Source organism: Balaenoptera ricei, unplaced genomic scaffold, assembly GCF_028023285.1.
Source record: "Balaenoptera ricei isolate mBalRic1 unplaced genomic scaffold, mBalRic1.hap2 scaffold_149, whole genome shotgun sequence".
Taxonomy (NCBI): domain Eukaryota; kingdom Metazoa; phylum Chordata; class Mammalia; order Artiodactyla; family Balaenopteridae; genus Balaenoptera; species Balaenoptera ricei.
In genome coordinates this window covers 1-18,474 of record NW_026777452.1, presented here as the reverse complement: position 1 = coordinate 18,474, position 18,474 = coordinate 1, and the positions used below count along the sequence as shown (strand labels likewise).

Here is an 18,474-nt window from a genome sequence, read left to right as displayed (position 1 = left end):
GCCGCGGCCAGGCTGGCCCTCCTGCCCGACGGCAGTTGGCCTGAAGCCACTGGGAGGCACCATTGAGTCGGCAAGACCCCTTAGACCCAGCAAGGCCACCCTTGCCCCTCCGCCAAATGCTGAGCAAAGTTCCCTGCACCCGGTGACCGGCCGGCCCGGAGAACCATTCCCGGCCCACGACCCCACTCCCGCCCCCGGCCGTGGTGAAAGAGTGGAGTGTGGGCTTTTTCCGGAGGGAGCTGTGGAGAGACACACGGGCAGACGGGTGGCTGCGGCGTGGAGGGGCGCTGGTGTGGTCGGCCAGGTGCAGGTCGAGGGCCTCGCGGGCCTCACGATCTTCACCCGGGCCTGCGGCGGTGTCTGGGTCCGGGCCAGCCACCCCGGCAGCGGCTGGCGTGCGGTTGCCTTCCAGGGCCGCCTTCTGGGGGCATGTCCAGCCAGACCGGCGGGGATGGCCCCCTCCGGCGCACGCTGTGTCGGGAGAGGCCTGAGTAGATGAGGCCTGCAGCAGTGCCCGGCGGGGGCAGAGGAAGCCTTGAGTACCGGCCACTACAAGAAAAGGGCAATCGGGGGGCAAAAAATACTACAGCACCTAGTATTCCCAGGTGGTCTCCCATCCAGGTAGTAAACAGACCCGACCCTGCTTAGCTTCGGAAATCAGACGAGATGGGGTGCGTATAGGGTGGTATGGCCATAGAAGGCAGCGGGGCCCACGGGGTGCCTCTTGAGGCTCAGCTTACCTGGTGCTGGCAAATTACCGCCAGTCCGGCGACCAGCCCTCTGCAGCACGGCCCTGCGGCCCGCCCAGGCAGGCGATAGCAGGCTTCGGGGTCCGGGTGTGGTGGAGTCTTGGACGCTCTAGCAGCTCAGTTCTGGCGGGAACATCCAGGCACATAGGCGCATGGCGAACCGCCCCAGATCCCGCTCGACGCTCACAAAGACGTGGCTCTGAAGGCTTAAGGGTCCGTGGTCCACGGTCCCTTGGGCATTCCCCACCCTGTCCACCCACGCAGTGCTAGGTGCAGTCCAGCCGCGGCCGGGCTGGCCCTCCTGCCTGAAGGCAGTTAGCCCAAAGCCACTGGGAGCCACCATTGATGCGGCACGGCCCCTTGGACCCAGCAAGGCCACCCTTGCCCACACGCCACCCGCTGAGCACAGTTCCCAGCGCATGGTGGCCGGCTGGCCCGGAGAACCGGACCGGCCCAGGACCCCGCTCCCGCCCCCGGCCATGGCGAAACAGCGGAGGGTGGGCTTTTTCCGGAGGGAGCTGTGGAGAGACACAGAGGCAGACAGGTGGCTGCGGCGCAGATGGGCGCTGGTTGGGTTGGCCACGGGCAGGTCGAGGGCCTCGCGGGCCTCACGATCTTCACCCGGGCCTGCAGCGGAGTCTGGGTCCGGGCCAGCCACCCCGGGAGAGGCTGGGGTGCGGCTGCCTTCCAGGGCCGCCTTCTGGCGGCATGTCCACCCAGACCGGCTGGGTGGGCCCCCTCTGGCGCACGCTGTGTTGCGAGAGGCCTGAGTAGATGAGGCCTGCAGCAGTGCCCGGCGGGAGCAGCGGAAGCCTTGAGCACCGGCGATGACAAGAAAAGGCAGATCGGGGGGCAAAAAATACTACAGCACCTAGTATTCCCAGGTGGTCTCCCATCCAGGTAGTAAACAGACCCGACCCTGCTTAGCTTCCGAGGTCAGACGAGATGGGGTGCGTTTAGGGTGGTATGGCCGTAGAAGGCAGCGGGGGCCACGGGGTGACTCTTGAGGCTCAGCTTAGCTGGTGCTGGCGAATTACCACCAGTCCGGCGACCAGCCCTCTGCTGCACGGCCCTGCTGCCTGCCCAGGCAGGCGACAGGAGGCCTCGGGGACCCGGAGGTGGCAGAGTCTTGGGCGACCTTGCAGCCCTGTTCGGGCGGGAACCTCCGGACCCGTAGGCGCTTGACGCTCCACCTCAGATCCCGCTCGACGCTCACAAGGACGTGGCCTCAGAGGCTTAAGGGCCAGTGGCCTGCTGTCCCTTGGGCATTACACAACCTGTCCACCCTCGCAGTTCTAGGAGCAGCCCAGCCATGGCCGGGCCGGCCTTCCTGCTCGACGGCAGTTGGCCCAAAGCCACTGGGATCCACCGTTGGGCTGCCACGGCCTCTTAGCCCCAGCAAACTACCCTTTCAGCCACGCCACCCGCCAAGCACAGTTCCGATGCCTGGAGGTCAGCCGACCTGGAGAACCAGTCACGGCCCACGACCCCGCTCCTGCCTCCAGCCGTAGCGAAACGGCAGAGGGTGGGCTTTTTCCGGAGGGAGCTGTATAGAGACACACGGGCAATTAGGTGGCTGCGGCGTGGATGCGCGCTGGTGGGGACGGCCAGTTGTAGGTCGAGGGCTTCGCGTGCCTCACGGCCTTCACCTGGGCGTGCGGCGCAGTCTGGCTGCGGGCCAGCCACCACGGGAGCGGCTGGTTTATGGCTATCTTCCAGGGCCGCCTTCTGGCCGCATTTCCATCCAGACCTGCGGGGAGCGCCCCCTCCAGAGCACGCTGTGTTGGGAGGGCCCTGAGGAGGTGAGGCCTGCAGAGGCGGAGGCGGCATCAGCCGTGGGCGCCTAAAGGAGAATTTATAGTGGGAGGCAAAAAAGCCTACAGCACCTGGTATTCCCATGTGGTCTCCCATCCAAGTACTAAGCAGGCCCGACCCTGCTTAGCTTCCAGGATCAGACGATATCGGGCGCGTTCAGGGTGGTATGGCGGTAGAAGGCTGCGGGGGCCACGGGGTGCCTCTTGAGGCTTAGCTTCCCTGGTGCTGGGGCTTGCCGACAGCCCGGCAGCCAACCCTCTCCGGCACGGCCCAGCCCGCCCACCAAGGCAGGCGACAGGAGGCCTCGGGCACCCGGGATTGGCGGACTCGTGGGAGACCTCGCAGCTCAGGTCAGGCGGGACCCTCCAGGCCCATAGGAGCTTGGCCCTCTGCCCCAGATCCCGCTTGACGCCCACAAGGACGTGGCCCCGGGGGCTTAAGGGCCCGTGGCCCACGGTCCTTTGGGCATTCGCCACCCTGTCTGCCCACACAGTTCTAGGTGAAGCCCGGCCGCGGCCAGGCTGGCCCTCCTGCCCGACGGCAGTTGGCCTGAAGCCACTGGGAGGCACCATTGAGTCGGCAAGACCCCTTAGACCCAGCAAGGCCACCCTTGCCCCTCCGCCAAATGCTGAGCAAAGTTCCCTGCACCCGGTGACCGGCCGGCCCGGAGAACCATTCCCGGCCCACGACCCCACTCCCGCCCCCGGCCGTGGTGAAAGAGTGGAGTGTGGGCTTTTTCCGGAGGGAGCTGTGGAGAGACACACGGGCAGACGGGTGGCTGCGGCGTGGAGGGGCGCTGGTGTGGTCGGCCAGGTGCAGGTCGAGGGCCTCGCGGGCCTCACGATCTTCACCCGGGCCTGCGGCGGTGTCTGGGTCCGGGCCAGCCACCCCGGCAGCGGCTGGCGTGCGGTTGCCTTCCAGGGCCGCCTTCTGGGGGCATGTCCAGCCAGACCGGCGGGGATGGCCCCCTCCGGCGCACGCTGTGTCGGGAGAGGCCTGAGTAGATGAGGCCTGCAGCAGTGCCCGGCGGGGGCAGAGGAAGCCTTGAGTACCGGCCACTACAAGAAAAGGGCAATCGGGGGGCAAAAAATACTACAGCACCTAGTATTCCCAGGTGGTCTCCCATCCAGGTAGTAAACAGACCCGACCCTGCTTAGCTTCGGAAATCAGACGAGATGGGGTGCGTATAGGGTGGTATGGCCATAGAAGGCAGCGGGGCCCACGGGGTGCCTCTTGAGGCTCAGCTTACCTGGTGCTGGCAAATTACCGCCAGTCCGGCGACCAGCCCTCTGCAGCACGGCCCTGCGGCCCGCCCAGGCAGGCGATAGCAGGCTTCGGGGTCCGGGTGTGGTGGAGTCTTGGACGCTCTAGCAGCTCAGTTCTGGCGGGAACATCCAGGCACATAGGCGCATGGCGAACCGCCCCAGATCCCGCTCGACGCTCACAAAGACGTGGCTCTGAAGGCTTAAGGGTCCGTGGTCCACGGTCCCTTGGGCATTCCCCACCCTGTCCACCCACGCAGTGCTAGGTGCAGTCCAGCCGCGGCCGGGCTGGCCCTCCTGCCTGAAGGCAGTTAGCCCAAAGCCACTGGGAGCCACCATTGATGCGGCACGGCCCCTTGGACCCAGCAAGGCCACCCTTGCCCACACGCCACCCGCTGAGCACAGTTCCCAGCGCATGGTGGCCGGCTGGCCCGGAGAACCGGACCGGCCCAGGACCCCGCTCCCGCCCCCGGCCATGGCGAAACAGCGGAGGGTGGGCTTTTTCCGGAGGGAGCTGTGGAGAGACACAGAGGCAGACAGGTGGCTGCGGCGCAGATGGGCGCTGGTTGGGTTGGCCACGGGCAGGTCGAGGGCCTCGCGGGCCTCACGATCTTCACCCGGGCCTGCAGCGGAGTCTGGGTCCGGGCCAGCCACCCCGGGAGAGGCTGGGGTGCGGCTGCCTTCCAGGGCCGCCTTCTGGCGGCATGTCCACCCAGACCGGCTGGGTGGGCCCCCTCTGGCGCACGCTGTGTTGCGAGAGGCCTGAGTAGATGAGGCCTGCAGCAGTGCCCGGCGGGAGCAGCGGAAGCCTTGAGCACCGGCGATGACAAGAAAAGGCAGATCGGGGGGCAAAAAATACTACAGCACCTAGTATTCCCAGGTGGTCTCCCATCCAGGTAGTAAACAGACCCGACCCTGCTTAGCTTCCGAGGTCAGACGAGATGGGGTGCGTTTAGGGTGGTATGGCCGTAGAAGGCAGCGGGGGCCACGGGGTGACTCTTGAGGCTCAGCTTAGCTGGTGCTGGCGAATTACCACCAGTCCGGCGACCAGCCCTCTGCTGCACGGCCCTGCTGCCTGCCCAGGCAGGCGACAGGAGGCCTCGGGGACCCGGAGGTGGCAGAGTCTTGGGCGACCTTGCAGCCCTGTTCGGGCGGGAACCTCCGGACCCGTAGGCGCTTGACGCTCCACCTCAGATCCCGCTCGACGCTCACAAGGACGTGGCCTCAGAGGCTTAAGGGCCAGTGGCCTGCTGTCCCTTGGGCATTACACAACCTGTCCACCCTCGCAGTTCTAGGAGCAGCCCAGCCATGGCCGGGCCGGCCTTCCTGCTCGACGGCAGTTGGCCCAAAGCCACTGGGATCCACCGTTGGGCTGCCACGGCCTCTTAGCCCCAGCAAACTACCCTTTCAGCCACGCCACCCGCCAAGCACAGTTCCGATGCCTGGAGGTCAGCCGACCTGGAGAACCAGTCACGGCCCACGACCCCGCTCCTGCCTCCAGCCGTAGCGAAACGGCAGAGGGTGGGCTTTTTCCGGAGGGAGCTGTATAGAGACACACGGGCAATTAGGTGGCTGCGGCGTGGATGCGCGCTGGTGGGGACGGCCAGTTGTAGGTCGAGGGCTTCGCGTGCCTCACGGCCTTCACCTGGGCGTGCGGCGCAGTCTGGCTGCGGGCCAGCCACCACGGGAGCGGCTGGTTTATGGCTATCTTCCAGGGCCGCCTTCTGGCCGCATTTCCATCCAGACCTGCGGGGAGCGCCCCCTCCAGAGCACGCTGTGTTGGGAGGGCCCTGAGGAGGTGAGGCCTGCAGAGGCGGAGGCGGCATCAGCCGTGGGCGCCTAAAGGAGAATTTATAGTGGGAGGCAAAAAAGCCTACAGCACCTGGTATTCCCATGTGGTCTCCCATCCAAGTACTAAGCAGGCCCGACCCTGCTTAGCTTCCAGGATCAGACGATATCGGGCGCGTTCAGGGTGGTATGGCGGTAGAAGGCTGCGGGGGCCACGGGGTGCCTCTTGAGGCTTAGCTTCCCTGGTGCTGGGGCTTGCCGACAGCCCGGCAGCCAACCCTCTCCGGCACGGCCCAGCCCGCCCACCAAGGCAGGCGACAGGAGGCCTCGGGCACCCGGGATTGGCGGACTCGTGGGAGACCTCGCAGCTCAGGTCAGGCGGGACCCTCCAGGCCCATAGGAGCTTGGCCCTCTGCCCCAGATCCCGCTTGACGCCCACAAGGACGTGGCCCCGGGGGCTTAAGGGCCCGTGGCCCACGGTCCTTTGGGCATTCGCCACCCTGTCTGCCCACACAGTTCTAGGTGAAGCCCGGCCGCGGCCAGGCTGGCCCTCCTGCCCGACGGCAGTTGGCCTGAAGCCACTGGGAGGCACCATTGAGTCGGCAAGACCCCTTAGACCCAGCAAGGCCACCCTTGCCCCTCCGCCAAATGCTGAGCAAAGTTCCCTGCACCCGGTGACCGGCCGGCCCGGAGAACCATTCCCGGCCCACGACCCCACTCCCGCCCCCGGCCGTGGTGAAAGAGTGGAGTGTGGGCTTTTTCCGGAGGGAGCTGTGGAGAGACACACGGGCAGACGGGTGGCTGCGGCGTGGAGGGGCGCTGGTGTGGTCGGCCAGGTGCAGGTCGAGGGCCTCGCGGGCCTCACGATCTTCACCCGGGCCTGCGGCGGTGTCTGGGTCCGGGCCAGCCACCCCGGCAGCGGCTGGCGTGCGGTTGCCTTCCAGGGCCGCCTTCTGGGGGCATGTCCAGCCAGACCGGCGGGGATGGCCCCCTCCGGCGCACGCTGTGTCGGGAGAGGCCTGAGTAGATGAGGCCTGCAGCAGTGCCCGGCGGGGGCAGAGGAAGCCTTGAGTACCGGCCACTACAAGAAAAGGGCAATCGGGGGGCAAAAAATACTACAGCACCTAGTATTCCCAGGTGGTCTCCCATCCAGGTAGTAAACAGACCCGACCCTGCTTAGCTTCGGAAATCAGACGAGATGGGGTGCGTATAGGGTGGTATGGCCATAGAAGGCAGCGGGGCCCACGGGGTGCCTCTTGAGGCTCAGCTTACCTGGTGCTGGCAAATTACCGCCAGTCCGGCGACCAGCCCTCTGCAGCACGGCCCTGCGGCCCGCCCAGGCAGGCGATAGCAGGCTTCGGGGTCCGGGTGTGGTGGAGTCTTGGACGCTCTAGCAGCTCAGTTCTGGCGGGAACATCCAGGCACATAGGCGCATGGCGAACCGCCCCAGATCCCGCTCGACGCTCACAAAGACGTGGCTCTGAAGGCTTAAGGGTCCGTGGTCCACGGTCCCTTGGGCATTCCCCACCCTGTCCACCCACGCAGTGCTAGGTGCAGTCCAGCCGCGGCCGGGCTGGCCCTCCTGCCTGAAGGCAGTTAGCCCAAAGCCACTGGGAGCCACCATTGATGCGGCACGGCCCCTTGGACCCAGCAAGGCCACCCTTGCCCACACGCCACCCGCTGAGCACAGTTCCCAGCGCATGGTGGCCGGCTGGCCCGGAGAACCGGACCGGCCCAGGACCCCGCTCCCGCCCCCGGCCATGGCGAAACAGCGGAGGGTGGGCTTTTTCCGGAGGGAGCTGTGGAGAGACACAGAGGCAGACAGGTGGCTGCGGCGCAGATGGGCGCTGGTTGGGTTGGCCACGGGCAGGTCGAGGGCCTCGCGGGCCTCACGATCTTCACCCGGGCCTGCAGCGGAGTCTGGGTCCGGGCCAGCCACCCCGGGAGAGGCTGGGGTGCGGCTGCCTTCCAGGGCCGCCTTCTGGCGGCATGTCCACCCAGACCGGCTGGGTGGGCCCCCTCTGGCGCACGCTGTGTTGCGAGAGGCCTGAGTAGATGAGGCCTGCAGCAGTGCCCGGCGGGAGCAGCGGAAGCCTTGAGCACCGGCGATGACAAGAAAAGGCAGATCGGGGGGCAAAAAATACTACAGCACCTAGTATTCCCAGGTGGTCTCCCATCCAGGTAGTAAACAGACCCGACCCTGCTTAGCTTCCGAGGTCAGACGAGATGGGGTGCGTTTAGGGTGGTATGGCCGTAGAAGGCAGCGGGGGCCACGGGGTGACTCTTGAGGCTCAGCTTAGCTGGTGCTGGCGAATTACCACCAGTCCGGCGACCAGCCCTCTGCTGCACGGCCCTGCTGCCTGCCCAGGCAGGCGACAGGAGGCCTCGGGGACCCGGAGGTGGCAGAGTCTTGGGCGACCTTGCAGCCCTGTTCGGGCGGGAACCTCCGGACCCGTAGGCGCTTGACGCTCCACCTCAGATCCCGCTCGACGCTCACAAGGACGTGGCCTCAGAGGCTTAAGGGCCAGTGGCCTGCTGTCCCTTGGGCATTACACAACCTGTCCACCCTCGCAGTTCTAGGAGCAGCCCAGCCATGGCCGGGCCGGCCTTCCTGCTCGACGGCAGTTGGCCCAAAGCCACTGGGATCCACCGTTGGGCTGCCACGGCCTCTTAGCCCCAGCAAACTACCCTTTCAGCCACGCCACCCGCCAAGCACAGTTCCGATGCCTGGAGGTCAGCCGACCTGGAGAACCAGTCACGGCCCACGACCCCGCTCCTGCCTCCAGCCGTAGCGAAACGGCAGAGGGTGGGCTTTTTCCGGAGGGAGCTGTATAGAGACACACGGGCAATTAGGTGGCTGCGGCGTGGATGCGCGCTGGTGGGGACGGCCAGTTGTAGGTCGAGGGCTTCGCGTGCCTCACGGCCTTCACCTGGGCGTGCGGCGCAGTCTGGCTGCGGGCCAGCCACCACGGGAGCGGCTGGTTTATGGCTATCTTCCAGGGCCGCCTTCTGGCCGCATTTCCATCCAGACCTGCGGGGAGCGCCCCCTCCAGAGCACGCTGTGTTGGGAGGGCCCTGAGGAGGTGAGGCCTGCAGAGGCGGAGGCGGCATCAGCCGTGGGCGCCTAAAGGAGAATTTATAGTGGGAGGCAAAAAAGCCTACAGCACCTGGTATTCCCATGTGGTCTCCCATCCAAGTACTAAGCAGGCCCGACCCTGCTTAGCTTCCAGGATCAGACGATATCGGGCGCGTTCAGGGTGGTATGGCGGTAGAAGGCTGCGGGGGCCACGGGGTGCCTCTTGAGGCTTAGCTTCCCTGGTGCTGGGGCTTGCCGACAGCCCGGCAGCCAACCCTCTCCGGCACGGCCCAGCCCGCCCACCAAGGCAGGCGACAGGAGGCCTCGGGCACCCGGGATTGGCGGACTCGTGGGAGACCTCGCAGCTCAGGTCAGGCGGGACCCTCCAGGCCCATAGGAGCTTGGCCCTCTGCCCCAGATCCCGCTTGACGCCCACAAGGACGTGGCCCCGGGGGCTTAAGGGCCCGTGGCCCACGGTCCTTTGGGCATTCGCCACCCTGTCTGCCCACACAGTTCTAGGTGAAGCCCGGCCGCGGCCAGGCTGGCCCTCCTGCCCGACGGCAGTTGGCCTGAAGCCACTGGGAGGCACCATTGAGTCGGCAAGACCCCTTAGACCCAGCAAGGCCACCCTTGCCCCTCCGCCAAATGCTGAGCAAAGTTCCCTGCACCCGGTGACCGGCCGGCCCGGAGAACCATTCCCGGCCCACGACCCCACTCCCGCCCCCGGCCGTGGTGAAAGAGTGGAGTGTGGGCTTTTTCCGGAGGGAGCTGTGGAGAGACACACGGGCAGACGGGTGGCTGCGGCGTGGAGGGGCGCTGGTGTGGTCGGCCAGGTGCAGGTCGAGGGCCTCGCGGGCCTCACGATCTTCACCCGGGCCTGCGGCGGTGTCTGGGTCCGGGCCAGCCACCCCGGCAGCGGCTGGCGTGCGGTTGCCTTCCAGGGCCGCCTTCTGGGGGCATGTCCAGCCAGACCGGCGGGGATGGCCCCCTCCGGCGCACGCTGTGTCGGGAGAGGCCTGAGTAGATGAGGCCTGCAGCAGTGCCCGGCGGGGGCAGAGGAAGCCTTGAGTACCGGCCACTACAAGAAAAGGGCAATCGGGGGGCAAAAAATACTACAGCACCTAGTATTCCCAGGTGGTCTCCCATCCAGGTAGTAAACAGACCCGACCCTGCTTAGCTTCGGAAATCAGACGAGATGGGGTGCGTATAGGGTGGTATGGCCATAGAAGGCAGCGGGGCCCACGGGGTGCCTCTTGAGGCTCAGCTTACCTGGTGCTGGCAAATTACCGCCAGTCCGGCGACCAGCCCTCTGCAGCACGGCCCTGCGGCCCGCCCAGGCAGGCGATAGCAGGCTTCGGGGTCCGGGTGTGGTGGAGTCTTGGACGCTCTAGCAGCTCAGTTCTGGCGGGAACATCCAGGCACATAGGCGCATGGCGAACCGCCCCAGATCCCGCTCGACGCTCACAAAGACGTGGCTCTGAAGGCTTAAGGGTCCGTGGTCCACGGTCCCTTGGGCATTCCCCACCCTGTCCACCCACGCAGTGCTAGGTGCAGTCCAGCCGCGGCCGGGCTGGCCCTCCTGCCTGAAGGCAGTTAGCCCAAAGCCACTGGGAGCCACCATTGATGCGGCACGGCCCCTTGGACCCAGCAAGGCCACCCTTGCCCACACGCCACCCGCTGAGCACAGTTCCCAGCGCATGGTGGCCGGCTGGCCCGGAGAACCGGACCGGCCCAGGACCCCGCTCCCGCCCCCGGCCATGGCGAAACAGCGGAGGGTGGGCTTTTTCCGGAGGGAGCTGTGGAGAGACACAGAGGCAGACAGGTGGCTGCGGCGCAGATGGGCGCTGGTTGGGTTGGCCACGGGCAGGTCGAGGGCCTCGCGGGCCTCACGATCTTCACCCGGGCCTGCAGCGGAGTCTGGGTCCGGGCCAGCCACCCCGGGAGAGGCTGGGGTGCGGCTGCCTTCCAGGGCCGCCTTCTGGCGGCATGTCCACCCAGACCGGCTGGGTGGGCCCCCTCTGGCGCACGCTGTGTTGCGAGAGGCCTGAGTAGATGAGGCCTGCAGCAGTGCCCGGCGGGAGCAGCGGAAGCCTTGAGCACCGGCGATGACAAGAAAAGGCAGATCGGGGGGCAAAAAATACTACAGCACCTAGTATTCCCAGGTGGTCTCCCATCCAGGTAGTAAACAGACCCGACCCTGCTTAGCTTCCGAGGTCAGACGAGATGGGGTGCGTTTAGGGTGGTATGGCCGTAGAAGGCAGCGGGGGCCACGGGGTGACTCTTGAGGCTCAGCTTAGCTGGTGCTGGCGAATTACCACCAGTCCGGCGACCAGCCCTCTGCTGCACGGCCCTGCTGCCTGCCCAGGCAGGCGACAGGAGGCCTCGGGGACCCGGAGGTGGCAGAGTCTTGGGCGACCTTGCAGCCCTGTTCGGGCGGGAACCTCCGGACCCGTAGGCGCTTGACGCTCCACCTCAGATCCCGCTCGACGCTCACAAGGACGTGGCCTCAGAGGCTTAAGGGCCAGTGGCCTGCTGTCCCTTGGGCATTACACAACCTGTCCACCCTCGCAGTTCTAGGAGCAGCCCAGCCATGGCCGGGCCGGCCTTCCTGCTCGACGGCAGTTGGCCCAAAGCCACTGGGATCCACCGTTGGGCTGCCACGGCCTCTTAGCCCCAGCAAACTACCCTTTCAGCCACGCCACCCGCCAAGCACAGTTCCGATGCCTGGAGGTCAGCCGACCTGGAGAACCAGTCACGGCCCACGACCCCGCTCCTGCCTCCAGCCGTAGCGAAACGGCAGAGGGTGGGCTTTTTCCGGAGGGAGCTGTATAGAGACACACGGGCAATTAGGTGGCTGCGGCGTGGATGCGCGCTGGTGGGGACGGCCAGTTGTAGGTCGAGGGCTTCGCGTGCCTCACGGCCTTCACCTGGGCGTGCGGCGCAGTCTGGCTGCGGGCCAGCCACCACGGGAGCGGCTGGTTTATGGCTATCTTCCAGGGCCGCCTTCTGGCCGCATTTCCATCCAGACCTGCGGGGAGCGCCCCCTCCAGAGCACGCTGTGTTGGGAGGGCCCTGAGGAGGTGAGGCCTGCAGAGGCGGAGGCGGCATCAGCCGTGGGCGCCTAAAGGAGAATTTATAGTGGGAGGCAAAAAAGCCTACAGCACCTGGTATTCCCATGTGGTCTCCCATCCAAGTACTAAGCAGGCCCGACCCTGCTTAGCTTCCAGGATCAGACGATATCGGGCGCGTTCAGGGTGGTATGGCGGTAGAAGGCTGCGGGGGCCACGGGGTGCCTCTTGAGGCTTAGCTTCCCTGGTGCTGGGGCTTGCCGACAGCCCGGCAGCCAACCCTCTCCGGCACGGCCCAGCCCGCCCACCAAGGCAGGCGACAGGAGGCCTCGGGCACCCGGGATTGGCGGACTCGTGGGAGACCTCGCAGCTCAGGTCAGGCGGGACCCTCCAGGCCCATAGGAGCTTGGCCCTCTGCCCCAGATCCCGCTTGACGCCCACAAGGACGTGGCCCCGGGGGCTTAAGGGCCCGTGGCCCACGGTCCTTTGGGCATTCGCCACCCTGTCTGCCCACACAGTTCTAGGTGAAGCCCGGCCGCGGCCAGGCTGGCCCTCCTGCCCGACGGCAGTTGGCCTGAAGCCACTGGGAGGCACCATTGAGTCGGCAAGACCCCTTAGACCCAGCAAGGCCACCCTTGCCCCTCCGCCAAATGCTGAGCAAAGTTCCCTGCACCCGGTGACCGGCCGGCCCGGAGAACCATTCCCGGCCCACGACCCCACTCCCGCCCCCGGCCGTGGTGAAAGAGTGGAGTGTGGGCTTTTTCCGGAGGGAGCTGTGGAGAGACACACGGGCAGACGGGTGGCTGCGGCGTGGAGGGGCGCTGGTGTGGTCGGCCAGGTGCAGGTCGAGGGCCTCGCGGGCCTCACGATCTTCACCCGGGCCTGCGGCGGTGTCTGGGTCCGGGCCAGCCACCCCGGCAGCGGCTGGCGTGCGGTTGCCTTCCAGGGCCGCCTTCTGGGGGCATGTCCAGCCAGACCGGCGGGGATGGCCCCCTCCGGCGCACGCTGTGTCGGGAGAGGCCTGAGTAGATGAGGCCTGCAGCAGTGCCCGGCGGGGGCAGAGGAAGCCTTGAGTACCGGCCACTACAAGAAAAGGGCAATCGGGGGGCAAAAAATACTACAGCACCTAGTATTCCCAGGTGGTCTCCCATCCAGGTAGTAAACAGACCCGACCCTGCTTAGCTTCGGAAATCAGACGAGATGGGGTGCGTATAGGGTGGTATGGCCATAGAAGGCAGCGGGGCCCACGGGGTGCCTCTTGAGGCTCAGCTTACCTGGTGCTGGCAAATTACCGCCAGTCCGGCGACCAGCCCTCTGCAGCACGGCCCTGCGGCCCGCCCAGGCAGGCGATAGCAGGCTTCGGGGTCCGGGTGTGGTGGAGTCTTGGACGCTCTAGCAGCTCAGTTCTGGCGGGAACATCCAGGCACATAGGCGCATGGCGAACCGCCCCAGATCCCGCTCGACGCTCACAAAGACGTGGCTCTGAAGGCTTAAGGGTCCGTGGTCCACGGTCCCTTGGGCATTCCCCACCCTGTCCACCCACGCAGTGCTAGGTGCAGTCCAGCCGCGGCCGGGCTGGCCCTCCTGCCTGAAGGCAGTTAGCCCAAAGCCACTGGGAGCCACCATTGATGCGGCACGGCCCCTTGGACCCAGCAAGGCCACCCTTGCCCACACGCCACCCGCTGAGCACAGTTCCCAGCGCATGGTGGCCGGCTGGCCCGGAGAACCGGACCGGCCCAGGACCCCGCTCCCGCCCCCGGCCATGGCGAAACAGCGGAGGGTGGGCTTTTTCCGGAGGGAGCTGTGGAGAGACACAGAGGCAGACAGGTGGCTGCGGCGCAGATGGGCGCTGGTTGGGTTGGCCACGGGCAGGTCGAGGGCCTCGCGGGCCTCACGATCTTCACCCGGGCCTGCAGCGGAGTCTGGGTCCGGGCCAGCCACCCCGGGAGAGGCTGGGGTGCGGCTGCCTTCCAGGGCCGCCTTCTGGCGGCATGTCCACCCAGACCGGCTGGGTGGGCCCCCTCTGGCGCACGCTGTGTTGCGAGAGGCCTGAGTAGATGAGGCCTGCAGCAGTGCCCGGCGGGAGCAGCGGAAGCCTTGAGCACCGGCGATGACAAGAAAAGGCAGATCGGGGGGCAAAAAATACTACAGCACCTAGTATTCCCAGGTGGTCTCCCATCCAGGTAGTAAACAGACCCGACCCTGCTTAGCTTCCGAGGTCAGACGAGATGGGGTGCGTTTAGGGTGGTATGGCCGTAGAAGGCAGCGGGGGCCACGGGGTGACTCTTGAGGCTCAGCTTAGCTGGTGCTGGCGAATTACCACCAGTCCGGCGACCAGCCCTCTGCTGCACGGCCCTGCTGCCTGCCCAGGCAGGCGACAGGAGGCCTCGGGGACCCGGAGGTGGCAGAGTCTTGGGCGACCTTGCAGCCCTGTTCGGGCGGGAACCTCCGGACCCGTAGGCGCTTGACGCTCCACCTCAGATCCCGCTCGACGCTCACAAGGACGTGGCCTCAGAGGCTTAAGGGCCAGTGGCCTGCTGTCCCTTGGGCATTACACAACCTGTCCACCCTCGCAGTTCTAGGAGCAGCCCAGCCATGGCCGGGCCGGCCTTCCTGCTCGACGGCAGTTGGCCCAAAGCCACTGGGATCCACCGTTGGGCTGCCACGGCCTCTTAGCCCCAGCAAACTACCCTTTCAGCCACGCCACCCGCCAAGCACAGTTCCGATGCCTGGAGGTCAGCCGACCTGGAGAACCAGTCACGGCCCACGACCCCGCTCCTGCCTCCAGCCGTAGCGAAACGGCAGAGGGTGGGCTTTTTCCGGAGGGAGCTGTATAGAGACACACGGGCAATTAGGTGGCTGCGGCGTGGATGCGCGCTGGTGGGGACGGCCAGTTGTAGGTCGAGGGCTTCGCGTGCCTCACGGCCTTCACCTGGGCGTGCGGCGCAGTCTGGCTGCGGGCCAGCCACCACGGGAGCGGCTGGTTTATGGCTATCTTCCAGGGCCGCCTTCTGGCCGCATTTCCATCCAGACCTGCGGGGAGCGCCCCCTCCAGAGCACGCTGTGTTGGGAGGGCCCTGAGGAGGTGAGGCCTGCAGAGGCGGAGGCGGCATCAGCCGTGGGCGCCTAAAGGAGAATTTATAGTGGGAGGCAAAAAAGCCTACAGCACCTGGTATTCCCATGTGGTCTCCCATCCAAGTACTAAGCAGGCCCGACCCTGCTTAGCTTCCAGGATCAGACGATATCGGGCGCGTTCAGGGTGGTATGGCGGTAGAAGGCTGCGGGGGCCACGGGGTGCCTCTTGAGGCTTAGCTTCCCTGGTGCTGGGGCTTGCCGACAGCCCGGCAGCCAACCCTCTCCGGCACGGCCCAGCCCGCCCACCAAGGCAGGCGACAGGAGGCCTCGGGCACCCGGGATTGGCGGACTCGTGGGAGACCTCGCAGCTCAGGTCAGGCGGGACCCTCCAGGCCCATAGGAGCTTGGCCCTCTGCCCCAGATCCCGCTTGACGCCCACAAGGACGTGGCCCCGGGGGCTTAAGGGCCCGTGGCCCACGGTCCTTTGGGCATTCGCCACCCTGTCTGCCCACACAGTTCTAGGTGAAGCCCGGCCGCGGCCAGGCTGGCCCTCCTGCCCGACGGCAGTTGGCCTGAAGCCACTGGGAGGCACCATTGAGTCGGCAAGACCCCTTAGACCCAGCAAGGCCACCCTTGCCCCTCCGCCAAATGCTGAGCAAAGTTCCCTGCACCCGGTGACCGGCCGGCCCGGAGAACCATTCCCGGCCCACGACCCCACTCCCGCCCCCGGCCGTGGTGAAAGAGTGGAGTGTGGGCTTTTTCCGGAGGGAGCTGTGGAGAGACACACGGGCAGACGGGTGGCTGCGGCGTGGAGGGGCGCTGGTGTGGTCGGCCAGGTGCAGGTCGAGGGCCTCGCGGGCCTCACGATCTTCACCCGGGCCTGCGGCGGTGTCTGGGTCCGGGCCAGCCACCCCGGCAGCGGCTGGCGTGCGGTTGCCTTCCAGGGCCGCCTTCTGGGGGCATGTCCAGCCAGACCGGCGGGGATGGCCCCCTCGGCGCACGCTGTGTCGGGAGAGGCCTGAGTAGATGAGGCCTGCAGCAGTGCCCGGCGGGGGCAGAGGAAGCCTTGAGTACCGGCCACTACAAGAAAAGGGCAATCGGGGGGCAAAAAATACTACAGCACCTAGTATTCCCAGGTGGTCTCCCATCCAGGTAGTAAACAGACCCGACCCTGCTTAGCTTCGGAAATCAGACGAGATGGGGTGCGTTATAGGGTGGTATGGCCATAGAAGGCAGCGGGGCCCACGGGGTGCCTCTTGAGGCTCAGCTTACCTGGTGCTGCAAATTACCGCCAGTCCGGCCGACCAGCCCTCTGCAGCACGGCCCTGCGGCCCGCCCAGGCAGGCGATAGCAGGCTTCGGGGTCCGGGTGTGGTGAGTCTTGGACGCTCTAGCAGCTCAGTTCTGGCGGGAACATCAGGCACATAGGCGCATGGCGAACCGCCCAGATCCCGCTCGACGCTCACAAAGACGTGGCTCTGAAGGCTTAAGGGTCCGTGGTCCACGGTCCTTGGGCATTCCCCACCCTGTCCACCCACGCAGTGCTAGGTGCAGTCCAGCCGCGGCCGGGCTGGCCCTCCTGCCTGAAGGCAAGCAGTTAGCCCAAAGCCACTGGGAGCCACCATTGATGCGGCACGGCCCCTTGGACCCAGCAAGGCCACCCTTGCCCACACGCCACCCGCTGAGCACAGTTCCCAGCGCATGGTGGCCGGCTGGCCCGGAGAACCGGACCGGCCCAGGACCCCGCTCCCGCCCCCGGCCATGGCGAAACAGCGGAGGGTGGGCTTTTTCCGGAGGGAGCTGTGGAGAGACACAGAGGCAGACAGGTGGCTGCGGCGCAGATGGGCGCTGGTTGGGTTGGCCACGGGCAGGTCGAGGGCCTCGCGGGCCTCACGATCTTCACCCGGGCCTGCAGCGGAGTCTGGGTCCGGGCCAGCCACCCCGGGAGAGGCTGGGGTGCGGCTGCCTTCCAGGGCCGCCTTCTGGCGGCATGTCCACCCAGACCGGCTGGGTGGGCCCCCTCTGGCGCACGCTGTGTTGCGAGAGGCCTGAGTAGATGAGGCCTGCAGCAGTGCCCGGCGGGAGCAGCGGAAGCCTTGAGCACCGGCGATGACAAGAAAAGGCAGATCGGGGGGCAAAAAATACTACAGCACCTAGTATTCCCAGGTGGTCTCCCATCCAGGTAGTAAACAGACCCGACCCTGCTTAGCTTCCGAGGTCAGACGAGATGGGGTGCGTTTAGGGTGGTATGGCCGTAGAAGGCAGCGGGGGCCACGGGGTGACTCTTGAGGCTCAGCTTAGCTGGTGCTGGCGAATTACCACCAGTCCGGCGACCAGCCCTCTGCTGCACGGCCCTGCTGCCTGCCCAGGCAGGCGACAGGAGGCCTCGGGGACCCGGAGGTGGCAGAGTCTTGGGCGACCTTGCAGCCCTGTTCGGGCGGGAACCTCCGGACCCGTAGGCGCTTGACGCTCCACCTCAGATCCCGCTCGACGCTCACAAGGACGTGGCCTCAGAGGCTTAAGGGCCAGTGGCCTGCTGTCCCTTGGGCATTACACAACCTGTCCACCCTCGCAGTTCTAGGAGCAGCCCAGCCATGGCCGGGCCGGCCTTCCTGCTCGACGGCAGTTGGCCCAAAGCCACTGGGATCCACCGTTGGGCTGCCACGGCCTCTTAGCCCCAGCAAACTACCCTTTCAGCCACGCCACCCGCCAAGCACAGTTCCGATGCCTGGAGGTCAGCCGACCTGGAGAACCAGTCACGGCCCACGACCCCGCTCCTGCCTCCAGCCGTAGCGAAACGGCAGAGGGTGGGCTTTTTCCGGAGGGAGCTGTATAGAGACACACGGGCAATTAGGTGGCTGCGGCGTGGATGCGCGCTGGTGGGGACGGCCAGTTGTAGGTGGAGGGCTTCGCGTGCCTCACGGCCTTCACCTGGGCGTGCGGCGCAGTCTGGCTGCGGGCCAGCCACCACGGGAGCGGCTGGTTTATGGCTATCTTCCAGGGCCGCCTTCTGGCCGCATTTCCATCCAGACCTGCGGGGAGCGCCCCCTCCAGAGCACGCTGTGTTGGGAGGGCCCTGAGGAGGTGAGGCCTGCAGAGGCGGAGGCGGCATCAGCCGTGGGCGCCTAAAGGAGAATTTATAGTGGGAGGCAAAAAAGCCTACAGCACCTGGTATTCCCATGTGGTCTCCCATCCAAGTACTAAGCAGGCCCGACCCTGCTTAGCTTCCAGGATCAGACGATATCGGGCGCGTTCAGGGTGGTATGGCGGTAGAAGGCTGCGGGGGCCACGGGGTGCCTCTTGAGGCTTAGCTTCCCTGGTGCTGGGGCTTGCCGACAGCCCGGCAGCCAACCCTCTCCGGCACGGCCCAGCCCGCCCACCAAGGCAGGCGACAGGAGGCCTCGGGCACCCGGGATTGGCGGACTCGTGGGAGACCTCGCAGCTCAGGTCAGGCGGGACCCTCCAGGCCCATAGGAGCTTGGCCCTCTGCCCCAGATCCCGCTTGACGCCCACAAGGACGTGGCCCCGGGGGCTTAAGGGCCCGTGGCCCACGGTCCTTTGGGCATTCGCCACCCTGTCTGCCCACACAGTTCTAGGTGAAGCCCGGCCGCGGCCAGGCTGGCCCTCCTGCCCGACGGCAGT

General features: G+C 66.6%; 18 pseudogenes; all 18 read right to left on the bottom strand.

Moving 5' to 3' along the window:
* Positions 1-580: 580 nt before the first annotated feature.
* LOC132358563 (5S ribosomal RNA) lies at positions 581-699 on the bottom strand (annotated as a pseudogene).
* A 909-nt stretch (positions 700-1,608) lies between these two features.
* LOC132358229 (5S ribosomal RNA) lies at positions 1,609-1,727 on the bottom strand (annotated as a pseudogene).
* Positions 1,728-2,623: 896 nt separating this feature from the next.
* LOC132358368 (5S ribosomal RNA) lies at positions 2,624-2,742 on the bottom strand (annotated as a pseudogene).
* A 911-nt stretch (positions 2,743-3,653) lies between these two features.
* Positions 3,654-3,772, bottom strand: LOC132358562 (5S ribosomal RNA; annotated as a pseudogene).
* Positions 3,773-4,681: 909 nt separating this feature from the next.
* Positions 4,682-4,800, bottom strand: LOC132358682 (5S ribosomal RNA; annotated as a pseudogene).
* Positions 4,801-5,696: 896 nt separating this feature from the next.
* Positions 5,697-5,815, bottom strand: LOC132358367 (5S ribosomal RNA; annotated as a pseudogene).
* Positions 5,816-6,726: 911 nt separating this feature from the next.
* LOC132358561 (5S ribosomal RNA) lies at positions 6,727-6,845 on the bottom strand (annotated as a pseudogene).
* Positions 6,846-7,754: 909 nt separating this feature from the next.
* LOC132358565 (5S ribosomal RNA) lies at positions 7,755-7,873 on the bottom strand (annotated as a pseudogene).
* Positions 7,874-8,769: 896 nt separating this feature from the next.
* On the bottom strand, positions 8,770-8,888 carry LOC132358366 (5S ribosomal RNA; annotated as a pseudogene).
* Positions 8,889-9,799: 911 nt separating this feature from the next.
* On the bottom strand, positions 9,800-9,918 carry LOC132358560 (5S ribosomal RNA; annotated as a pseudogene).
* A 909-nt stretch (positions 9,919-10,827) lies between these two features.
* On the bottom strand, positions 10,828-10,946 carry LOC132358450 (5S ribosomal RNA; annotated as a pseudogene).
* An 896-nt stretch (positions 10,947-11,842) lies between these two features.
* Positions 11,843-11,961, bottom strand: LOC132358365 (5S ribosomal RNA; annotated as a pseudogene).
* Positions 11,962-12,872: 911 nt separating this feature from the next.
* Positions 12,873-12,991, bottom strand: LOC132358558 (5S ribosomal RNA; annotated as a pseudogene).
* A 909-nt stretch (positions 12,992-13,900) lies between these two features.
* On the bottom strand, positions 13,901-14,019 carry LOC132358335 (5S ribosomal RNA; annotated as a pseudogene).
* Positions 14,020-14,915: 896 nt separating this feature from the next.
* LOC132358364 (5S ribosomal RNA) lies at positions 14,916-15,034 on the bottom strand (annotated as a pseudogene).
* A 910-nt stretch (positions 15,035-15,944) lies between these two features.
* Positions 15,945-16,064, bottom strand: LOC132358224 (5S ribosomal RNA; annotated as a pseudogene).
* Positions 16,065-16,973: 909 nt separating this feature from the next.
* On the bottom strand, positions 16,974-17,092 carry LOC132358206 (5S ribosomal RNA; annotated as a pseudogene).
* An 896-nt stretch (positions 17,093-17,988) lies between these two features.
* LOC132358362 (5S ribosomal RNA) lies at positions 17,989-18,107 on the bottom strand (annotated as a pseudogene).
* Between the last annotated feature and the right edge of the window lie 367 nt (positions 18,108-18,474).